The 24072-nt window shown below is 46.0% G+C and overlaps 1 protein-coding gene and 1 pseudogene across 3 annotated transcripts in view; both read left to right on the top strand.

Annotated features, from left to right (window-relative positions):
• LOC124717019 (interference hedgehog-like) overlaps positions 1-24072 on the top strand; it is a 597210-nt gene that overhangs the window by 94009 nt on the left and 479129 nt on the right. The gene's annotated exons all lie outside the window — the stretch shown is intronic.
• Positions 15740-15856, top strand: LOC124717611 (annotated as a pseudogene).

Genomic DNA, 24072 nt, shown 5'->3' on the forward strand with positions numbered 1-24072 from the left:
TTCTGAATCTGTTTAGTGTATTCATCTCTTGGTCTCCCTCTACGATTTTTACCCTCCACGCTGCCCTCCAATACTAAATTCGTGATCCCTTGATGCCTCAGAATATGTCCCTTCTCCTAGTCGAGTTATGCCACAAGTTTCTGTTCTCTCCAATTCTATTCAGTACTTTCTCATTAGTTACGTGATCTACCCATCTAACCTTCAGCATTCTTCTGTAGCACCACATTTCGAAATTCTCTTCCTGTCTAAACTATTTATCGTCCACGTTTCACTTCCATACATGGCTACACACCGTACAAACACTTTCAGAAATGACTTCCTGACAAATCTATACTCGATGTTAACAAATTTCTCTCCTTCAGAAACGCTTTCCTTGCCATTGCCAGTGTACATTTTATATCCTCTCTACTTCGACCATCATGAGTTATTTTTGTTCCCCAAATAGCAAAACTCATTTACTACTTTAAGCGTCTCTTATCCTAATCTAATTCCCTCAGCATCATCCGACTTAATTCGACTACATTCCATTCTCCTCGTTTTGCTTTTGTTGATGTTCATCTTATATCCTCCTTTCAAGACACTATCCATTCCGTTCAGCTGCTCTTCCAGGTCCTTTGCTGTCCCTGACAGAATTACAATGTCATCGGCGAACGTCAAAGTTTTTATTTCTTCTCCATGGATTTGAATTCCTACTCCAAATAATTTCTTTTGTTTCACACGCCATAGTGAGCACATGAACCACTTGTCGGAATGTGTGTGCAATTCTGTTAATTTGAAAGTAACGAAGAACACTTTCGTCTACTCGTATGCATGCTGCAATTGTTTGCGTTCTGTGTTCTTTACATTGTTTCTACTTTGCTATCAGCTATCTTATACTGTTTTGTGGCAAAATAGAAAATAGATGCAACCTTGCAAAACTTCCGTTTGTTACTTTAATTTTGGACACCAGTCTACATTTAGAGACAAAAACGAATAACGATAATTGCAGTACAAAGAAAAATACAGTGGAAGTACTAGGTCTACAACGTTACTTCCGCGGTTTTTTCTCGAAGCTCGAGACTTTTTGGGGAAATACTTACAAAAAAATTTACGATTCAAAGTATTGGCCATCGTTGGCCACTGCTTCCTCCTAGCTTTAGGGCAGCATACGAATCCCGCAGTGTATAAACTGGGCATCTTTTGCGGGGAGCCATGAATCGATACAGTTTTGCAATTGTTGTATTGTATGTTAACCGGGGACCTAGAAACGACGGAGAGGCTCCGTCCCCGCCGCAGCCGCAGTGGTCCGCAACCCCACGACGACTACCGCAGTCCACTTCACCCCTCCGCCGCCCCACACCGAACCCAGGGTTATTGTGCGGTTCGGCCCCCGGTGGGCCCCCCAGGGAACGTCTCACACCAGACGAGTGTAACCCCTATGTTTGCGTGGTAGAGAAATGGTGGTGTACGCGTACGTGACGAACTTGTTTGCGCTGCAATCGCCGACATAGTGCAACTGAGGCGGAATAAGGGGAACCAGCCCGCATTCGCCGAGGCAGATGGAAAACCGCCTAAAAACCATCCACAGACTGCCCGGTTCACCGGACCTCGACACAAGTCCGCCGGGCGGATTCGTGCCGGGGACTAGGCGCTCCTTCCCGCTCGGAAAGCCGTGCGTTAGACCGCACGGCTAACTGGGCGGGCTTGCAATTGTTCATATCATCGCAAGTGCTTGTCAACTAGGTCGTGTGTCATAGACCCAGAAAGGTGGCGGTCAAAGGGAGGAATATCTGGAGGATACAGCGGGTGGGGTAGAACTTCCCATTTCAGAGTATGTTTTGACGGGATTTTCGACATGGGGTCGTGCGCTGTCATGCTGAAAAATCATTTTTTGATGTCTATCGCTGTAGTGTGGCCGTTTGTCTTTCAGTGCTCGGCTCAAACACATCAATTGCTTTCCATAACGATATCCTATGATTGTTCCAGGCGGTTGCAGTAGCTTTCCCATTTTCACAACCCTGCCGGTCTTCGACGTCAAAATCACCATTCTCGAAGCATGGAAACCATTTTCTGCGAATGGTGATTATGATGATGGTGTTTGGTTTGTGGGGCGCTCTACTGCGCGGTTATCAGCGCCCGTACAAATTCCCAACCTTTTCTCAGCCCAATCTCGCCACTTTCGTGAATGATGATGAAATGATGAGGACAATACAAACACCCAGTCATCTCGAGGCAGGTTAAAATCCGTGACCCCGCCGGGCATCGAACCCGGGACCCCGTGCTCGGGAAGCGAGAAAGCGACCGCGAGACCACGAGCTGAGGACATTTTCTGCGAAGTTCTGTCACTAACAGGCGTCACATGTCTTACCCAGCTTTTTTTTAGCCTTAGCCGCAGATTTCTTCATATCAAAGCAGAAAATTAAAACCTCCCGCAGATGACGAGAATTGGGCTCATAAGTTGACGTATTCAGTCGAGAATATGATGCAATCAAAAATCGACTGATATTTTGTTGGCGTTATGCTCTCAAATGCCTAAGCTTACTGTATGACACGACGAACGACCTGTACCACTACTTTCGACTACTGCCGCCTATTGCAAAACGGCGGAAGCAAAGTTGTAAACCCAATAGTTGTAAGAAAATTGAAGATGAATCGTGGATTAGGTATGCTAGTGACGTCGCGGACGACCTACATGGTTTATAAAGTAATGAAACAGCCTGTATGAAGACGATATCAGAAGAACATTAGAAACACATTACAAGGGCTTGTGGTAGAGTGAAAAACAGGAAGCACTACAAGAAAATGTCACGTACGAAGCTTACTCGGATGATCAACGTCAGCGAAACCTAATCTGGAGCGTCCGTGTCAGCCGCCAGCAGTCAGCGGGGGCTGAAACCACGGAGTCAGCAAGTGCCTCACGTGTAGCGGTCGTCAAAGGAAACGGGGCTCGTTTTTGTACTGGGTTACCTACGAACCTCGTCTGGTGTGTAGGGAGATATGCGCCAACCTGAAATATGGCTTCATTGCCGGAAGTACAACAACACTGCGCTCCACAGGTCACCGTACACGGCCATGCGGAAGCTACTTTAAGGACAGATGCAGGGGAAAATAGCAAAAAAATTCGAATTTTTTAATTGCAGGAATTTATTAGATGGATTCTTCAAGAATAACACCGCACAGTTTCATAATGGAATTCTGGCTAGAAATATACACTACTGGCCATTAAAATTGCTACACCACGTAGATGACGTGCTACAGACGCGAAATTTAACCGACAGGAAGAAGATGCTGTGATATACAAATTATTAGCTTTTCAGAGCATTCACGCAAGGTTTGCGCCGGTGGCGAAACCTACAACGTGCTGACGTGACGAAAGTTTCCAACCGATTTCTCGCGTACACAAACAGCAGTTGACCGGCGTTGCCTTGTGAAACTTTGTTGTGATGCCTCGTGAAAGAAGGAGAAATGCGTACCATCACGTTTCCGACTTTGATAAAGGTCGGATTGCAGCCTATCGCGATTGCGGTTTATCGTATCGCGACATTGCTGCTCGCGTTGGTCAAGATCCAATGACTGTTCGCAGAATATGGAATCGGTGGGTTCAGGAGGGTAATACGGAACTCCGTGCTGGATCCCAACGGCGTCGTATCACTAGCAGTCGATATGACAGGCATCTTATCCGCATGGCTGTAGCGGATCGTGCAGCCACGTCTCGATCCCTGAGTCAACAGATGGGGACGATTGCAAGGCAACAACCATCTGCACGAACAGTTCGACGGCGTTTGCAGCAACATGGACTATCAGCTCGAAGACCATGACTGCGGTTACCCTTGACGTCGCATCACAGACAGGAGCGCCTGCGATGGTGTACTCGACGACGAACCTGGGTGCACCAATGGCAAAACGTCATTTCTTCGGATGAATCCAGGATCTGTTTACAGCATCATGATGGTCGCATCCGTGTTTGGCGACATCGCGGTGAACACACATTGGAAGCGTGTATTCGTTATCGCCAATCTGGTGTATCACCCGGCGTGATTGTATGGGGTGCCATTGGTTACACGTCTCGGTCACCTCTTGTTCGCATTGAACGACACTTTAAACAGTGGACGTTACATTTCCGATGTGTTACGACCCGTGGCTCTACCCTTCATTCTATCCTTGCGAAACCCTTCATTTCAGCAGGATAATGCACGACCGCATGTTGCACGTCCTGTACGGGCCTTTCTGGATACAGAAAATGTTCGACTGCTGGCCTGGCCAGCACATTCTCACCAACTGAAAACGTCTGGCCAATGGTGGCCAAGCAACTGGCTCGTCACAATACGCTAGTCACTACTCTAGATGAACTGTGGTATCGTGTTGAAGCTGTATGGGCAGCTCTACCTGTACACAAGGTCTGTTTGACTCAATGCCCAGGCGTATCAAGGCCGTTATTACGGCCAGAGGTGGTTGTTCTGGGTACTGATCTCTCAGGATCTATGCACCCAAATTGCGTGAAAATGTAATCACATGTTAGTTCTAGTATATTTCTCCAATGAATACCCGTTTATCATCTGCATTTCTCTTGGTGTAGCATTTTTAATGGCCAGTAGCGTATTTTAAAAAGCTTGCTTGGGCGTCTGCACCTGCCACACCTCCTCTTTTTGCGCTGTGATCCACACCTTCTCTAAGCTTAAGCTTTTTTGGCTTAAATTTCCGTTCACACTATCGAAACGAACTGCAGGTCAGTCTAGAAGGCTGTGAGAAAGATTATCTTTGCTTGTTCCTTTGTTTGTAACGTAGTTTCTTTGAATAGAACGTGTTACAAACGTATTTCAGCATTTAGGTTTGCATATATCAATCTGTTTTGGTCGAAATGGGTCGTAACAGTGGACGCATATTCAAAAAAGTGAGGAAACGTCGAATTTCACGTGTAAAATGTACAGGACATTTAAATAACAGCAGCATCAAAGGTTGTCATTCACATAATGAACACGGTTACACACTGTTATCTGCCTCGTCTTATAGTGGCTAAGGCGTGGTGAGATACAATGATAAGCCGAAACATTGTGACCAGTTCACACCGTGAGACTGAATCCCACCTGATATAGAGCACTTGCCCGCGAAAGGCAAAGGTACCGAGTTCGAGTCTCTGTCCGGCACACAGTTTTAATCTGCCAAGAAGTTTCATATCAGCGCACACTCCGCTCCAGAGTGGAAATCTCATTCTGGATAAATTCCACCTGGTGGCGCCCACCGTGCGAGACATACAAGACTATACCCACCGCACAAGACCATTAATCCATTAATTATTAATTAACGAAGTTGACTTTCCGAGTAATGGATTAACTTTAACGGATAAACTTTTAAGTTAATTCTAGAGAACGCCGACGGACTCTAACTTCCGTTAACATTCTTTGAGTCCATTAATTAGTACCTACTATTTATGACAAAAATGACACCGCACCGCCCGCGGAAATCATGTTCTGACAAATTCGGGTCATGAAAGTGTGTGCCTATACTGGGGCGCTAGCTGTTGACGTAAACAATCGAGTGCAAGTGAGAATAACTGGGTGTTGGCTGTTTATTTTCGTTTGTTTACAGATTTCGCATAGACAGTGGTTCCCATCCTGTGAGTAATTACCCCCTGAGGGGTAAAATGAAATTTTTCGAGTGGTAACAACCAATCGATTTGATTCTCTTCAGTAACGCAATTAAATTTTTTTCAAAAGATCCATTATCTATAAGACTTTTATATTTATTATATAAGTTATCAATAATTACTTTTCTCAATTAGTAGCATTAATCCAGTGAAGGTTACAGGTTCCTCACATACTTCACCCGCTACACACATATGTTTTCTCAAGAACATCGCTGATGATAAAAGTGAGACATGTACGTAACAAATTCTAAACATCTCAAGAAAATGTCTTCTCCAAGTTGTAGATAGTACCTGCAGTCGTCCAGAAGTTGCTTAATTGCCCGCTTCGAAACACATAAATTGATTAATTGACAGCCCGACACAGCAGTAATTACATCAGGCTATACGCATTATTATTATTATTATTATTATTATTATTATTATTAGACTAATTAGACAGTCTCAACTCGTCCAATTTATGCCCGTTGAGAAATAAAAAGTGCAGCAATCAGGTGATTCACAAACAGTAAGTATAGCGGACACATCTGAACTCGTTTGATTTTAAAAGGGATTGTGCAGATCAAGGAAGTGCCGCAATGGAGAGGAGATATGCAGAGGTAATATGATTTGCAATGTTTCCTGAAATAATACAACATTGGAAAACGCAGATAATCCAACGTGCCGAGCGAGGTGGCGCAGTGGTTAGCACACTCGACTCGCATTCGGGAGGACGACGGTTCAATCCCGCGTCCGGCCATCCTGATTTAGGTTGTCCGTGACTTCCCTAAATCGCTCCAGCCAAATGCCGGGATGGTTCCTTTGAAAGGGCACGGCCGACTTCCTTCCCTAATCGGATGAGACCGATGACCTCACCGTTTGGTCTCTGCCTCCAAACAACCCCAACCGCCATAAACCAACGTATCCGGATATGACCTTGGATCGATTTCTGACATATAGACAACACTGTGAAAAGATCCATCAGAAGGTAGGCTCCAGAAACAAACTCGTAAACAGCAAATGGGGAGCAAAGCCTCTAGCCTGAGAACCACCGCACAAGCACTCTGCTTCTCTGCAGCTGAATACGCCTGCCCGGTGTGAACGAGATCAACCCATGTGAAGAAGGTCGACATAAGACTTAATGAAATATGTCGAATAACAACACGGTGTGCGAAACCCACGCCCCTACCAAAGCTTTACAGATGTGCTGGTCTTGCGAGTCAAAAAAATAGTTCAAATGGCTCTAAGCACTATGGGACTTAACATCCGAGGTCATCAGTCCCTAGACTTAGAACTACGTAAACCTGACTAACGTAAGGACATCACACACATCCATGCCCGAGGCAGGATTCGAACCTGCCACCGTACCAGCCGCGTGGCTCCCAACTGAAGCGCCTAGAACTGCTCGGTCACAGCGGCCGGCTCTTGCGAGTCCTAGCTCCCGAAGAACATCTCACGAAGTCACAGCGAGGCTCAGACAAATCGTCAGTGATCGACATCCTCTCTCTGGCACTGAGTGCAGGGCTGGACAACTGGGGTCTCGTGAAAGGTTCTTAAACACCGCCTCGATTACCGGCGGGGTTAGGGATTTTCTCTGCCTCGAGATGACTGGGTGTTGTGTGTCTTTCGTCATCATTGACTCGCAAGTCGCCGAAGTGGCGTCAACTAAAAAAAAGGACTTGCAATACGGCGGTCGAACAACCCCGCATGGGGTCTCCCGGCCAACAATGCCATACGATCATTTCATTTTTTACCGCCATTAAAGAACCACCACTTGCCTATCCTCGAGCACAGGTAATGGTTCGCGGCTCCACAACAAACTGGAAAACATGGAGGACCCTGAACAGCATAAGGAGAGGGGTGCGCACAGTGAAAACAAACGTGATCTGGTGCGTTCATGGTAGCATGGCTGCCGAGAAGTGCGTTTGTGCTGTTGTTCAAGACATGGAAAATTACCTGGCCTGTCCAGACTCTCCCTACAGATGCAAACACAACGGTTTGTGACTGGTTAAGAAACAAGCCCTGGACGTAGCCCAGTACTGGGCTGCAAGACTATGATTGGTTTCCGGACACAAAGAAGTAAAAGTAATTACTCCTTGAACCCATTGATATTCGGAGAGAATAACGTATTTTACAGCTAATTGCCACAGCCGATCATTTTAAGACTAACGTAGTTGACACTTTATTTCGTAAATCAAAGCAATCCAAGGGCACTCCTGCAGCTACCAATAGACAGTGACTTACATGGGGACTATTTCAGACAGAATAAAATAGATCATTGAACTATGAACTGTTAAACTATTTAACTATGAAACGACCATCACGTTCACTATCAACAATTTACTGCAAACTACACTGAGACGCACAGTTGGTAAGTGCAGTAATAGGTATTTAAATTCAGGTATATATAAAATGTGCTAAGACTGACAAGCAGAGTATTGGCGAGACAGGAGGAAACTTTGCTTTGCGATTAAAGGAACATAGAGTAAGCCTCTCACAACATAATAGAATTCAGTCAACATCTGACGCAAAATAAGCGTTCAGAAGGTTCCATTGACGATATAGCTCGAGAATTCTTCCTAACACGCCTAAGGGATTGCTCGTTAATACCCGTGAGGAGATCGAAATCTGCGCACCTTTTTAAAAATAAGCCACTATCATAGTTGGATAGCCGGTCGGGGTGGCCGAGCGGCTCTAGGCGCTACAGTCTGGCACCGCGCGACCACTACGGTCGCAGGTTTGAATCCTGCCTCGGGCATGGGTGTGTGTGATGTCTTTAGGTTAGTTAGGTTTAAGTAGTTCTGAGTTCTAGGGGACTGATGACCTCAGAAGTTAAGCCCCAAAGTGCTCAGAGCCATTTGAACCATAGTTGGATAAACAGCTTGATTTTACGGAAAGATACTTTTTGATAATTTACTATAAGACTGTTCCAGCCTTCTCTTTATATTTTACATCAACAGCTCCATTCGTTAGCACTTACCATCGGAATCAACATTCCCCAAGTCGTTCCCCAAGGTAGTATTATATGCCCTTTGCTGTTCCTTATCTATATAAACGCTTTAGCAGACAATCTGAGCAGCCGTGTTAGGTTGTTTGCACATGACGCTGTCGTTTATCGACTAGTAAAGTCATCAGAAGATCAAAACAAATTGCAAAACGATTTAGAAAAGATATCTGTATTGTGCAAAAACTGCCAATTGACCCTAAATAACGAAAAATATGAGGTCATCCACTTGAATGCTAAAAGAAATCGGTTAAACTTTGGTTAATCGATAAATCAGTCAAATCTAAAGGCTGTGAATTCAACTAAATACTTAAGGATTACAATTACGAACAACTTAAATTGGAAGGCACCCATAGAAAACGTTGTGGGGAACACTAACCATAGACTGCGTGTTATTGCCAGGACACTTAGGAAACGTAACAGATCTGCTAAGGAGACTGCCTACACTACGCTTGTCAATCCTCGTTTAGAATACTGCTGCGCGGTGTGGGATACTTACCGGGTAGGACTGACGGAGTACATCGAAAAAGTTCTAATAAGGGGAGCACGTTTAGTATTATTGCGAAATAGGGGAGAGAGCATCACTGAAACGCTACAGGATTGGGGCTGGCTGTCAACTGTTGCCAAAGATCAGGGAACGACTGCAATTAAAGTGTTTCAAATCAAGCAGAGGACTGCTGCATTCCTTACAGGGTATGGGCCGTCCCCGGCGTATGTATGTTGCTATGGAGCGGTAGAGTGCCCCACATATGATCACGTAGCAGCCGAACGAACACAACGACTTCCTGATCATGATATATATCACCTACTTAGACAAGAGGAAACTTTTGACTTATTGCACACCTTGACTAATCAAATTTCACAAAAAAGCTTGGGAGAGTTCTTACGGGAAAACGGCCAATAGTAGAACACAGAAGGTGTAGTTAGATCGCACCAGTTCGTTGAGGAGGAAGGTGCGATGATTATCAGGAATTTGACAACAGCACTTAATTTAATTGTCGTGTAGAATCGGATTTAGAGTAGGAAGTATTTTTCCTGAAAGTTATTTTTTCAGGAGACTGCAGCGGGTGATAAAGCTTTACAGGCCAGTCCAGTGCCGGGATGCGCCCCCTGAGAATAACTCGGTGGGCATCGGCCGATAAATGGCCAAGGGCTTGTATATTTACTGGTACAACCTGTAACGCTGCAGGCAGTAGATTTAATTCTTAGAATACAATATTATTACGTGTATCAGGATTTCTGTTGGAATTTTAGTATCGCTGCAATTGTGTGTATGTTAATAGGAACCACTAATTAGCTCAGGAAATGGGTTTATTGTAGATTTGAGCAAATAATGGAATACAAGAGAATATCTGTGAAAGTTAGGAAAAGAGCTATTGGCAGAAGTAGAGCTGTGAGTACGGGTCTGTGACTCGTGCTAGGGTAGCTCAACCGGTAAGAGCACTTGCCAGCATTAGTTCGATTTTACATGGAGTACTCTACGGTATTGGCCCATAACCTAGCTTGCATTTATCGTGAATCTCTCGCCCAGCACGAAGTCCCAAGCGACAGGGAAAAAGCGCAGGTGACTGCATTATATGAGGAACGTAAAATAAGGGAATCGCAAAATTACAGGCCAATATCGGCAACTTCTGTTTGCTGCACATCCTTGAACATATTCTCAGTTCGAATATAATGAACTTTATTGAAGCTAAGAATCGCAAAATTACAGGCCAATATCGGCAACTTCTGTTTGATGCACATCCTTGAACATATTCTCAGTTCGAATATAATGAACTTTATTCAGGCTAAGAAGCTTAAGTCCACGAATCAGCATGGTCGTAGAAAGCATCGCTCGTGCGAAACTCAGCTTGCACTTTCCTCACATGATGTGAACTATGGATTAAGAGTAACAGGCAGATCCCATATTTCTAGATTTCCGGAAAGCATTTGACTCGGTGGCCCATTGTAGACTGTTAACGAAGGTACGAGGGTATTGAGTAAGTTCACAGATATGTGAGTGGCTCGAAGACTTCTTAAGTAATAAAACCCAGTATATTGTGCTCGACGGTGAGCGTGCATCAGAGACAAGAGTATCGTCTGGAGTGCCCCAAGGAAGTGTGATAGGAGCGCTGTTGTTCTCTGTATACATAAATGATTAAGCGGACAGGGTGGCAGCGATCTGCGTTTCATTTCTCACGATGCCGTGATGTACGGCAAGGTGTCGAAGTTGAGTGACTGTAGGAAGGTACAGGACGACTTAGACAAAATTTCCAGTTGCTGTGATGAACGGCAGCTCGCCCTAAATGTGGGGGAAATGTAAGTTAATACGGATGAGTAGGAAGATCAAAACTGTAATGTTCGGATACATTTTTTAGTAGTGTCCTGCTTGATATAGTCAAGTAGTTTAAATACGTGGGCGCAACGTTGCGAAGAGATATGAGGGGCAACGAGCATGTGAAAACTGTGGTAGGGAAGGCAAATTGTCGACTTCGGTTTATTGGGAGAGTTTTAGAACAGTGGACCACTTGTAAAGAGACCGCATATAGGACACTGGTGCAACCTATTCTAGAGTACTACTCGAGTGTTTGGGATCCGTAACAAGTCGAACTGAAGGAAGACACCGGAGCAAATCGAAGGCGGCTGCTAGATTTGTTACTGGTAGATTCTAACAATACGCAAGTGATACAGAGATACTTCGGGAACTCAAACGGTAATCCCTGGTGAGATGGCGACGTTCTTTTCGAGTAACACTATTGAGAAAATTTAGAGAATTGGTATTTGAAGCTGACTTCCGAACGATTCTACTGCCACCAATATAATATACAGGGTGGTCCATTGGTCGTGACCGGGCCAAATATCTCACGAAATAAGCGTCAGACGAAAAAACTACAAAGAACGAAACTCGTCTAGCTTGAAGGGGGAAACCAGATGGCGCTATGGTTGACCAACTTGATGGCGATGCCGTAGGTCAAACGGATATCAACTGCGGTTTTTTTTTTCAAATAGGAACTCCCATTTTTATTACATATTCGTGTAGTACGTAAAGAAATATGTTTTAGTTGGACCACTTGTTTCGCTTTCTGATAGATGGCGCTGTAATAGTCACAAACATATGGCTCACAATTTTTGACGAACAGTTGGTAACAGGTAGGTTTTTTTAATTAAAATACAGAACGTAGGTACGTTTGAACATTTTATTTCGGTTGCTCCAATGTGATACATGTACTTTGTGAACTTATCATTTCTGAGAACGCATGCTGTTACTGCGTGATTTCCTGTAAATACCACATTAAAGCAAAAAATGCTCAAAATGATGTCCGTCAGCCTCAATGCATTTGGCAATACGAGTAACGACATTCCTCAAAACAGCGAGTAGTTCGCCTTCCGTAATGATCGCACATGCATTGACAATGCGCTGACTCATGTTGTCAGGCGTTGTCGGTGGATCACGATAGCAAATATGCTTCAACTTCCCCCACAGAAAGAAATCCGGGGACGTGAGATCCAGTGAATGAGCGGGTCATGGTATGGTGTTTCGACGACCAATCCACCTGTCATGAAATATGCTATTCAATACCGCTTCAACCGCACGCGAGCTATGTCCCGGACATCCATCATGTTGGAAGTGCATCGCCATTCTGTCATGCAGTGAAACATCTTGTAGTAACATCGGTAGAACATTACGTAGAAAATCAGCATACATTCCACCATTTAGGCTGCCATCGATAAAATGGGGGGCCAATTATCCTTCCTCCCATAATGCCGCATCATACATTAACCCGCCAAGGTCGCTGATGTTCCTCTTGTCGCAGCCATCGTGGATTTTCCGTTGCCCAATAGTACATATTACTACGGTTTACGTTACCGCTGTTGGTGAGTGATGCTTCATCGCTAAATAGAACGCGTGCAAAAAATCTGTCATTGTCCCGTAATTTCTCTTGTGCTCATTGGCAGAACTGTACACGACGTTCAAAATCGTCACCATGGAATTCCTGGTGCATAGAAATATGGTACGGGTACAATAGATGTTGATGTAGCATTCTCAACACCGACGTTTTTGAGATTTACGATTCTCGCGCAGTTTGTCTGCTACTGATGTGCGGATTAGCCGCGACAGCAGCTAAAACACTACGTGCGCATCATAATTTGTTACAGGTCGTGGTTGACGTTTCACATGTGGCTGAACACTTCCTGTTTCCTTAAATAACGTAACTATCGTGCGAACGGTCCGGACACTTGGATAATATCGTCCAGGATACCGAGCAGCATACATAGCACACGCCCTTTGGGCATTTGGATCACAATAGCCGTACATCAACACGATATCGACCTTTTCCGCAATTGGTAAACGGTCCATTTTAACACGGGTAAAGTATCACGAAGCAGATACCGTCCGCACTGTCGGAATGTTACGTGATACCACGTAGCTATACGTTTGTGACTATCGCCATATATCACAAAGCGAAAAAAGTGGTCCAACTAAAACATTCGTGTTCCTTTACTTACTACACAAATATGTAATAAAAATGGGGGTTTCTATTTTTTTAAAAAACGCAGCTGTTATCCGTTTGACCTATGGCAGCGCCATCTAGCGGGCCAACCATAGCGCCATCTGGTTTCCCCTTCGAGCTAGACGATTTTCGTTCTTTGTAGTTTTTTTGTTTGATGCTTATTTCGTGAGATATTTGGCCCGGTCACTATCAATGGACCACCCTGTAGACACTCGTTTTATCTACGCTGTATTTCCTACTCGAACAGGAAAGGAAATGACAATAGTCCAGGGTACCCTCTGCTACGCACCTAAGGTGGCTTGCGCATTATCTATATATACTTAGTGACAGGTTCCCGTTTCGAATCCTGAGACTTTTAATCTGGCAGAAAGTTTCAGATCAGATTTTCTCGTGAGCGGCCTGCGAAAGTAGATCGTGCAGTCGCTGACCCCCCAGCTATCGCACTGGGAAAATCGTTTCAGCCGTGCGGCCGCCGACCTCCTCAGGATCGGGTTGGTGGCGCCAGCGTCGGCGCCGCCGTGGCCCGCTACCCGCTACCCAACCGGTACCTGCCGGCACCCCGCACCGAGCACCCAGCCTCGCCGCCTTCTAAAGCACTGACTGGGCCGCGGGCGACTTCCCCCTCAGCTCTAGTGGCCGAGTTCAACGGCCCTGCAGCAGCCAGTGAGGTCATTAGAGAAGGGACGCGACGTTCTGCAGAGTGGCTCAGCGTCATATTTCGGGCTGCGGATCGCCGCTTGCTATCCATCTAGGACAGCCTCGGCGAGCCCAAGCGGATGCAACAGCTGAAGCCCCTTTCACAGAGTGACTTTCGTGTCTCACACGGAGACCACACGACAGTTGGATTTTTGTAATTTAACTACTGTATAAACACAAGTCGGTGATTAATATTGTTACGAAAAATCTCGAAAAATTCTTCGCCAAATTATTTTAAAAAAATGGCTCTGAGCACTATGGGACTTAACTTCTGTGGTCATCAGTCCCCTAGAACTTAGAACTACTTAAACCTAACTAACCTAAGGACATCACACACATCCATGCCCGAGGCAGGACTCGAACCTGCGACCGTAGCAGTCCCACGGTTCCGGACTGCGCGCGTAGAACCACTAGACCACCGCGGCCGGCAAATTATTTCAGATTTTTTCGCGATAGTCTAATAAACGTCCGGACGGATATACACTCCTGGAAATGGAAAAAAGAACACATTGACACCGGTGTGTCAGACCCACCATACTTGCTCCGGACACTGCAAGAGGGCTGTACAAGCAATGATCACACGCACGGCACAGCGGACACACCAGAAACCGCGGTGTTGGCAGTCGAATGGTGCTAGCTGCGCAGCATTTGTGCACCGCCGCCGTCAGTGTCAGCCAGTTTGCCGTGGCATACGGAGCTCCATCGCAGTCTTTAACACTGGTAGCATGCCGCGACAGCGTGGACGTGAACCGTATGTGCAGTTGACGGACTTTGAGCGAGGGCGTATAGTGGGCATCCGGGAGGCCGGGTGGACGTACCGCCGAATTGCTCAACACGTGGGGCGTGAGGTCTCCACAGTACATCGATGTTGTCGCCAGTGGTCGGAGGAAGGTGCACGTGCCCGTCGACCTGGGACCGGACCGCAGCGACGCACGGATGCACGCCAAGACCGTAAGATCCTACGCAGTGCCGTAGGGGAGCGCACCGCCAATTCCCAGCAAATTAGGGACACTGTTGCTCCTGGGGTAACGGCGAGGACCATTCGCAACCGTCTCCATGACGCTGGGCTACGGTCCCGCACACCGTTAGGCCGTCTTCCGCTCACGCCCCGACATCGTGCAGCCCGCCTCCAGTGGTGTCGCGACAGGCGTGAATGGAGGGACGAATGGAGACGTGTCGTCTTCAGCGATGAGAGTCGCTTCTGCCTTGGTGTCAGTGATGGTCGTATGCGTGTTTGGCGCCGTGCAGGTGAGAGCCACAATCAGGACTGCATACGACCGAGGTACACAGGGCCAACACCCGGCATCATGGTGTGGGGAGCGATCTCCTACACTGGCCGTACACCACTGGTGATCGTCGAGGGGACACTGAATAGTGCACGGTACATCCAAACCGTCATAGAACCCATCGTTCTACCATTCCTAGACCGGCAAGGGAACTTGCTGTTCCAACAGGACAATGCACGTCCGCATGTATCCCGTGCCACCCAACGTGCTCTAGAAGGTGTAAGTCAACTACCCTGGCCAGCAAGATCTCCGGATCTGTCCCCCATTGAGCATGTTTGGGACTGGATGAAGCGTCGTCTCACGCGGTCTGCACGTCCAGCACGAACGCTGGTCCAACTGAGGCGCCAGGTGGAAATGGCATGGCAAGCCGTTCCACAGGACTACATCCAGCATCTCTACGATCGTCTCCATGGGAGAATAGCAGCCTGCATTGCTGCGAAAGGTGGATATACACTGTACTAGCGCCGACATTGTGCATGCTCTGTTGCCTGTGTCTATGTGCCTGTGGTTCTGTCAGTGTGATCATGTGATGTATCTGACCCCAGGAATGTGTCAATAAAGTTTCCCCTTCCTGGGACAATGAATTCACGGTGTTCTTATTTCAATTTCCAGGAGTGTAGGTTACATCTTTTTAAAATATAGATGTGAAGTTTAAAAATGTGGCAACGGCCTTGCCGCAGTGGATTCACCGGTTCCCGTCAGATCACTGAAGTTAAGCGCTGTCGGGCGTGGTCGGCACTTGGATGGTGACCATCCGGGCCGCCATGCGCTGTTGCCATTTTTCGGGGCGCACTCAGCCTCGTGATGCCAATTGAGGAGCTACTCGACCGAATAGTAGTGGCTCCGATCAAAGAAAACAATCGTAACGACCGAGAGATCGGTGTGCCGACCACACGCCCCTCCTATCCGCATCCTCCACTGAGGATGACACGGCAGTCGGATGGTCCCGATGGGCCACTTGTGGCCTGACGACGGAGTGCTTTTGTATAAAAATGTATGTACTATGTAAAGGGGGAAAGTCATTCGCAAAAATCTCGACAAGTTCTTGATCAATTTATTTCAAATTTTTATACGAGACTCGAATAAACAATTGGACGGACATATGTATTATTAGTATGCATCTACATCTACATCTACATTCATACTCCGCAAATGGTGTGTGGCGGAGGGTACCTTGAGTACCTATCGGTTCTCCCTTCTATTCCAGTTTCGCATTGTTCGTGGGAAGAATGATTGTCGGTATGCCTCTGGTTCAAATGGTTCAAACGGCTCTGAGCACTATGGGACTCAACTGCTGAGGTCATAAGTCCCCTAGAACTTAGAACTACTTAAACCTAACTAACCTAAGGACAACACACACATCCATGCCCGAGGCAGGATTCGAACCTGCGACCGTAGCGGTCGCGGTATGCCTCTGTGTGGGCTTTAATCTCTCTGCTGTTATGGTCTCTTCGCGAGACATACGTAGGAGGGAGCAATATAGGCTTACTGCTTGACTCCTCGGTGAAGGTATCTTCTCGAAACTTCAACAGAAGCCCTTACTGAGCTACTGAGCGTCTCTCCTGCAGAGTCTTCCACTGCAGTTCATCTATCATCTCCGTAACGCTTTCGCGATTACTAAATGATCCTGTAACGAAGCGCGCTGCTCTCCGTTGGATCTTCTCTATCTCTTCCATCAACCCTATGTGGTACGGATCCCACACTGGTGAGCAGTATTCAAGCAGTGGGCGAACAAGTGTACTGTAACCTGCTTCCTTTGTTTTCGGACTGCATTTCCTTAGGGTTCTTCCAACGAATCTTAGTCTGGCATTTGATTTACCAACGATTAATTTTATATGATCATTCCATTTTAAATCACTCCTAATGCCTACTCCCAGATAATTTATGGAATTACGCTCTTCTGGAGACCCACGGTACACCGCTGCAAGAAGGGGGGAAGTTCCTTCGCGAACTCTTTGTAAAATCGAACTGGTATCCCATCAGGTCCAGCGGCCTTTCCTCTTTTGAGCGATTTTAATTGTTTTTCTATCCCTCTGTCATCTATTTCGATATCTACCATTTTGTCATCTGTGCGACAATATAGAGAAGGAACTACAGTGCTGTCTTCCTCTGGGAAACAGCTTTGGAAAAAGACTTTTAGTATTTCGACATTTATATGCATGGCATATAAACATAAATAAATAAAATATATGTAAAAGGGGAACGTTCTCAACAATTATCTTGAAAAGTACTTGACCAATTTATTTAAATTTTTACACGATACTCTAATAAAACACTTGACCGTTCATACATAAGTTTCTCATATCCTCTGTATTAATGACCCTAACAGATTTACCCATTCAGAATTGCCATCAAGGTCTCGTTGGAAAAAGTTGTTAGCAAAAGTCTCGAAGAGTTCTTGACCGATTTACTTCAAATTTTTTAGGTGATACTCTAACAAACATTCAGATAGACATGTTGTTGTTTTTGTTGTTGTGGTCTTCAGTCCAGAGACTGGTTTGATGCAGCTCTCCCCTTCTTCATCTCCCAGTACCTACTGCAATCTATATCCTTCTGAATCTGTTTAGTGTATTCATCTCTTGGCCTCCCTCTACGATTCTTACCCTCCACGCTGCCCTCCAGTACTAAATTGGTAATCCCTTGATCCCTCAGAACATGTCCTACCAACCGATCCCTTCTTCTAGTCAAGTTGTGCCACAAACTCCTCTTCTCCCCAGTTCCATTCAGTACCTCCTCATTACTTACGTGATCTACCCATCTAATCTTCAGCATTCTTCTGTAGCACCATATTTCAAAAGCTTCTATTCTCTTCTTGTCTAAACTATTCATCGTCCACGTTTCACTTCCGTACATAGCAACACTCCATACTTGCAGAAACTGCTTCCTGACACTTAAATCTATACTCGATGATAACAAATTTCTCTTCTTCAGAAATGCTTTCCTCTCCATTGCCAGTCTACATTTTATATCCTGTCTACTTCGACCATCATGAGTTATTTTGCTCCCCAAATAGCAAAACTGCTTTACTATTTCAAGTGTCTCATTTCCTAAACTAATTCCCTCAGCATCACCCGACTTAATACGACTGCATGCCATTATCCTCGTTTTGCTTTTGTTGATGTTCATCTTATATCCTCCTTTCAAGACACTGTCTATTCCGTTCAGCTGCTCTTCCAGGTCCTTTGCTGTCTCTGACAGAATTAGAATGTCATCGGCGAACCTCAAAGTTTTTATTTCTTCTCCATGGATTTAAATACTTATTCCGAATTTTTCTTTTGTTTCCTTTACTGCTTGCTCAATATATAGGTTGAATAACATCGGGGATAGGCTATAACCCTGTCTCACTCCCTTCCCAACCACTGCTTCCCTTTCATACCCCTCGACTCTTATAACTGCCATCTGGTTTCTGTACAAATTGTAAATAGCCTTTCGCTCCCTGTATTTTACCCCTGCCACCTTCAGACTTTGAAAGAGAGTATTCTAGTGAACGTTGTCAAAAGCTTTAAGTCTACAAATGTTAGAAACGTAGGTTTGCCTTTCCTTAATCTATTTTCTAAGATAAGTCGTAGGGTCAGTATTGCCTCATGTGTTCCAACATTTCTGCGGAATTCAAACTGATCTTCCCCGAGGTCGGCTTCTACCAGTTTTTCCATTCGTCTGTAATGAATTCGCGTTAGTATTTTGCAGCTGTGACTAATTAAACTGATAGTTCGGTAATTTTCACATTTGTCAACACCTGCTTTCTTTGGGATTGGATTTGTTATATTCTTCTTGAAGTCTGAGGGTATTTCGCCTGTCTCATACATCTTGCTCACTAGCTGGTAGAGTTTTCTCAGGACTGGCTCTCCCAAGGCTGTCAGTAGTTCTAATGGAATGTCTTGTACTCCTGGGGCCTTGTTACGACTTTCAGTGCTCTGCCAAATTCTTCACGCAGTATCATATCTTCAAAATGGTCCAAATGGCTCTGAGCACTATGGGACTTAACATCTATGGTCATCAGTCCCCTAGAACTTAGAACTACTTAAACCTAACTAAACTTAGGACAGCACACAACACCCAGTCATCACGAGGCAGAGAAAATCCCTGACCCCGCCGGGAATCGAACCCGGGAACCCGGGCGTGGGAAGCGAGAACGCTACCGCACGACCACGAGCTGCGGACTATCATATCTACCATTTCATCTTCATCTACATCCTATTCCATTTCCGTAATATTGTCAAGTACATCGCCCTTGTATGGACCCTCTATACAGGGTGTTACAAAAAGGTACGGCCAAACTTTCAGGAAACATTCCTCGCACACAAAGAAAGAAAATATGTTATGTGGACATGTGTCCAGAAACGCTTACTTTCCGTGTTAGAGCTCATTTTATTACTTCTCTTCAAATCACACTAATCATGGAATGGAAACACACAGCAACAGAACGCACCAGCGTGGCTTCAAACACTTTGTTACAGGAAATGTTCAAAATGTCCTCCGTTAGCGAGGATACATGCATCCACCCTCCGTCGCATGGAATCCCTGATGAGATGATGCAGCACTGGAGAATGGCGTATTGTATCACAGCCGTCCACAATACGAGCACGAAGAGTCTCTACATTTGTTGCCGGGGTTGCGTAGACAAGAGCTTTCAAATGCCCCCTTAAATGAAAGTCAAGATGGTTGAGGTCAGGAGAGCGTGGAGGCCATGGAATTGGTCCGCCTCTACCAATCCATCGGTCACTGAATCTGTTGTTGAGAAGCGTACGAACACTTCGACTGAAATGTGCAGAAGCTCCATCGTGCATGAACCACATGTTGTGTCGTACTTGTACGAGGTGCATTTAAGTTCTAAGGCCTCCGACTTTTTTTTTTTTTAACTACTCACCCGAAATCGATGAAACTGGCGTTAGTTCTCGACGTAATCGCCCTGCAGACGTACACATTTTTCACAACGCTGACGCCATGATTCCACGGCAGCGGCGAAGGCTTCTTTAGGAGTCTGTTTTGACCACTGGAAAATCGCTGAGGCAATAGCAGCACGGCTGGTGAATGTGCGGCCACGGAGAGTGTCTTTCATTGTTGGAAAAAGTCACTAGGAGCCAGGTCAGGTGAGTAGGGAGCATGAGGAATCACTTCAAAGTTGTTATCACGAAGAAACTGTTGCGTTACGTTAGCTCGATGTGCGGGTGCGTTGTCTTGGTGAAACAGCACACGCGCAGCCCTTCCCGGACGTTTTTGTTGGAGTGCAGGAAGGAATTTGTTCTTCAAAACATTTTCGTAGGATGCACCTGTTACCGTAGTGCCCTTTGGAACGCAATGGGTAAGGATTACGCCCTGGCTGTCCCAGAACATGGACACCATCATTTTTTCAGCACTGGCGGTTACCCGAAATTTTTTTGGTGGCGGTGAATCTGTGTGCTTCCATTGAGCTGACTGGCGCTTTGTTTCTGGATTGAAAAATGGCATCCACGTCTCATTCATTGTCACAACCGACGAAAAGGGAGTCCCATTCATGCCGTCGTTGCGCGTCAACATTGCTTGGCAACATGCCACACGGGCAGCCGTGTCGTCGTCCGTCAGCATTTGTGGCACCCACCTGGATGACACTTTTCGCATTTTCAGGTCGTCATGCAGGATTGTGTGCACAGAACCCACAGAAATGCCAACTCTGGAGGTGATCTGTTCAACAGTCATTCGGCGATCCCCCAAAACAATTCTCTCCAGTTTCTCGATCGTGTCGTCAGACCGGCTTGTGCGAGCCCGAGGTTGTTTCGGTTTGTTGTCACACGATGTTCTGCGTTCATTAAACTGTCGCACCCACGAACGCACTTTCGACACATCCATAACTCCATCACCACATGTCTCCTTCAACTGTCGATGAATTTCAATTGGTTTCACACCACGCAAATTCAGAAAACGAATGATTGCACGCTGTTCAAGTAAGGAAAACATCGCCATTTTAAGTATTTAAAACAGTTCTCATTCTCGCCGCTGGCGGTAAAATTCATCTGCCGTACGGTGCTGCCATCTCTGGGACGTATTGATAATGAACGCAGCATCATTTTAAAACAGTGCGCATGTTTCTATCTCTTTCCAGTCCGGAGAAAAAAAATCGGAGGCATTAGAACTTGAATGCACCTCGTAGTGGCACATGTTATAGCAGCACAGGTAGAGTATCCTGTATGAAATCATGATAACGTGATCCATTGAGCGTATGTGGAAGAAACTAAAATGAGCTCTAACGTGGAAATCAAGCGTTTCCGGACACATGTCCACATAACATCTTTTCTTTATTCGTGTGTGTGGAATGTTTCCTGAAAGTTCGGCCGTACCTTTTTGTAAGACCCTGTATACTCGTTGGGCCATACGGAGCACGATAGTCAGGTTGGTATCTCGCCACTGTCGAGGACATCTGCAAACAGGTCTCAACTGGTCATCATTTTGAAGTAGGCCTTGTCACCGGAGACTGCTCTACTCCAGTCAATGAGATTCCAGGCCGAAGATGTGTCTGGAGACGCCCCGAACAGCGCTAGGATACTAAGCCGACTGAGGCCCACTACATGGCCCGCCAATGGGGAGTGATGGTGTGAGGTGCCTTCTCATTTCTTAGCAGGAGGGACCACTTTGGTTGTCATTCGCGACACCCTTACAGCTCAGCGGTACGTCGACGATATTTACACCCCCTTTTGTTCCCATTCCTGGGAAACTATATTGTTTTGGCATTTCAGCAAGATAACACCTGTCCACGCATGGCGAGATGTCCTACTGCTTGTCTTCGTGCTTGTCAAAACCTGCCCTGGCCTCCGAAATCGCGGGATCTGTCCCCGATTGAAAATTTTTGTTGCATTATGGTCGTGGCCCTCGGACGCAACAGTTGGACAAAAAATGGGTTCAAATGGCTCTGAGTACTATGGGACTTAACATCTGTGGTCATCAGTCCCCTAGAACTTAGAACTTGTAACCTTCCCACAAAAATTTAAGAAAATATTTAAATGAGAATTGGTATCGTGCTAAGTGTAACCTCCCCGTAAAAATATGAAAATCAAAAGAATTGAATAGAACCAAGTGTAGCCTCCCCACAAATATTTGAAATGACAATATTTTCCTGGCAAACAATTTAAAATGACTATATTTGAATGTTAATCGGAATAGAGGCAAATGTTGTTGAGCTCCCACAAAACATCGTTAAATTGAAATAAAAGTGACTGTAACTTCGCTACAAAAATATTGAAAAATAATCGCCCAATGTAAACTCGACACAAAAATTGAGAAATGAAATTTAATCATTAAACCCACAATAATAGGGCAGCATCGCTGACCTCAGGCCCTGTGCAATAATTAATCTGATAAATTGATTCTGGGATGAAAAGCATAGGAAATATTGTTTCAATTGGAATGATTCTTTTCTTAAAAAGGATTGCTTTGAAAACAAAATTATTATTGGGGCATTTCTTGAACAAATTAATCACAATTAACATACATTACATTATCAGATGTGCGCAATGCTGCTTCATTACCTTATTTAACATTATACCTCGTCCCGAATCTTGACCAGAGACCCATGTCGACGCCCGCCGACTCCTCACACACACAACTCTTACTCGCAACTGAGTCCAACACGCAACAGCGTCCAACTCGGAACTGAACTACATGCTCTCGCGACTCGGTACGTACAACAACCTTCTCGCAACTGCACTCTCGCGCGGTCAAGAGCAGACAAGCAACGATAAACAACTCTCTGGTCAGAGATTCTGTCATGCCTCGCCATCGCTGCTACTGAATACATACGTGTTTCAAACTACTTAACCCTAACTAACCTAAGGACATCACACACATCCATGCCCGAGGCAGGATTCGAACCTGCGACCGTGGCAGTCACGCGGTTCCAGACTGAAGCACCTAGAACCGCAAGGCCACACCGGCCGGCGACAGTTGGACAGAATTTGGCACGCTGTCCTTCAGGAGGGTACCCCACAACTCTGTCGATCTGTGACAAGATAAATAACTGCTTGCATAAGGGCTGGAGGTGGTCCAATGATTTATGACGTGCTCAGTTTGTGAAGCTCTTTACTTGAATAACGTATCCAATTTTTTCGATACTTTAATCGTTAGTTTGTCTGTACATGTGCATCACACCTACCGGCTTCTGTTCTGTTTGAATTTTTTTTTCCCTACGTAGTATGCGAAACGAAAAATAAAGTCTAGTTGGCGTGTGTCCCTCGCAGCTGTTGAAACACGGTCGCGTCAGAGCAGACGCTGGGGCAGTCACTGTGGATTACCCAGGCGTCGGACTGCATGTAGCGGTTCGTAGCGCGGGCCGGTGTTTCCGGAGAGCGGAGCTGGGTAGGCAGCAGACAGAAGTGAGTATAAATGCGCCGGATACGCATTCCTGAGCTCTCGCACGGCATTGGGGCCGGTGAGGGGCGGGAATCTGACGCCACGGCGAAAGACGCACGCCGGGAATAGACTCCGGCGGCCGAGCGCCGCGGCGCACTGCCGCGGCAGTCCGTGACGTCAGCAGCGGCCGGCAGGTGGTTGGACAGCGGGGGAGGAGCGGCGCCGCTGTGAGACGAAAGTATTCAGCGCTCTGTGCAGTCGGGAGTACGCGCAAACCGCGCGACAGGCCCCCTGTCTCAGCACAAGTTTTGAATCTCACGTTTTATTCGGTTGCTTTCTTGACTGTTCGGCACCCGCACTATGTGGTGAACACTTTGCGTTCATCCCCAAAAACATACGTTTTTCATATTAGGTTCAAATACACTCCTGGAAATCGAAATAAGAACACCGTGAATTCATTGTCCCAGGAAGGGGAAACTTTATTGACACATTCCCGGGGGCAGATAGATCACATGATCACACTGACAGAACCACAGGCACATAGACACAGGCAACAGAACATGCACAATGTCGGCACTAGTACAGTGTATATCCACCTTTCGCAGCAATGCAGGCTGCTATTCTCCCATGGAGACGATCGTAGAGATGCTGGATGTAGTACTGTGGAACGGCTTG

The sequence above is a fragment of the Schistocerca piceifrons genome, chromosome 9 (assembly GCF_021461385.2).
Source record: "Schistocerca piceifrons isolate TAMUIC-IGC-003096 chromosome 9, iqSchPice1.1, whole genome shotgun sequence".
In the NCBI taxonomy this organism is placed as follows: Eukaryota; Metazoa; Arthropoda; class Insecta; order Orthoptera; family Acrididae; genus Schistocerca; species Schistocerca piceifrons.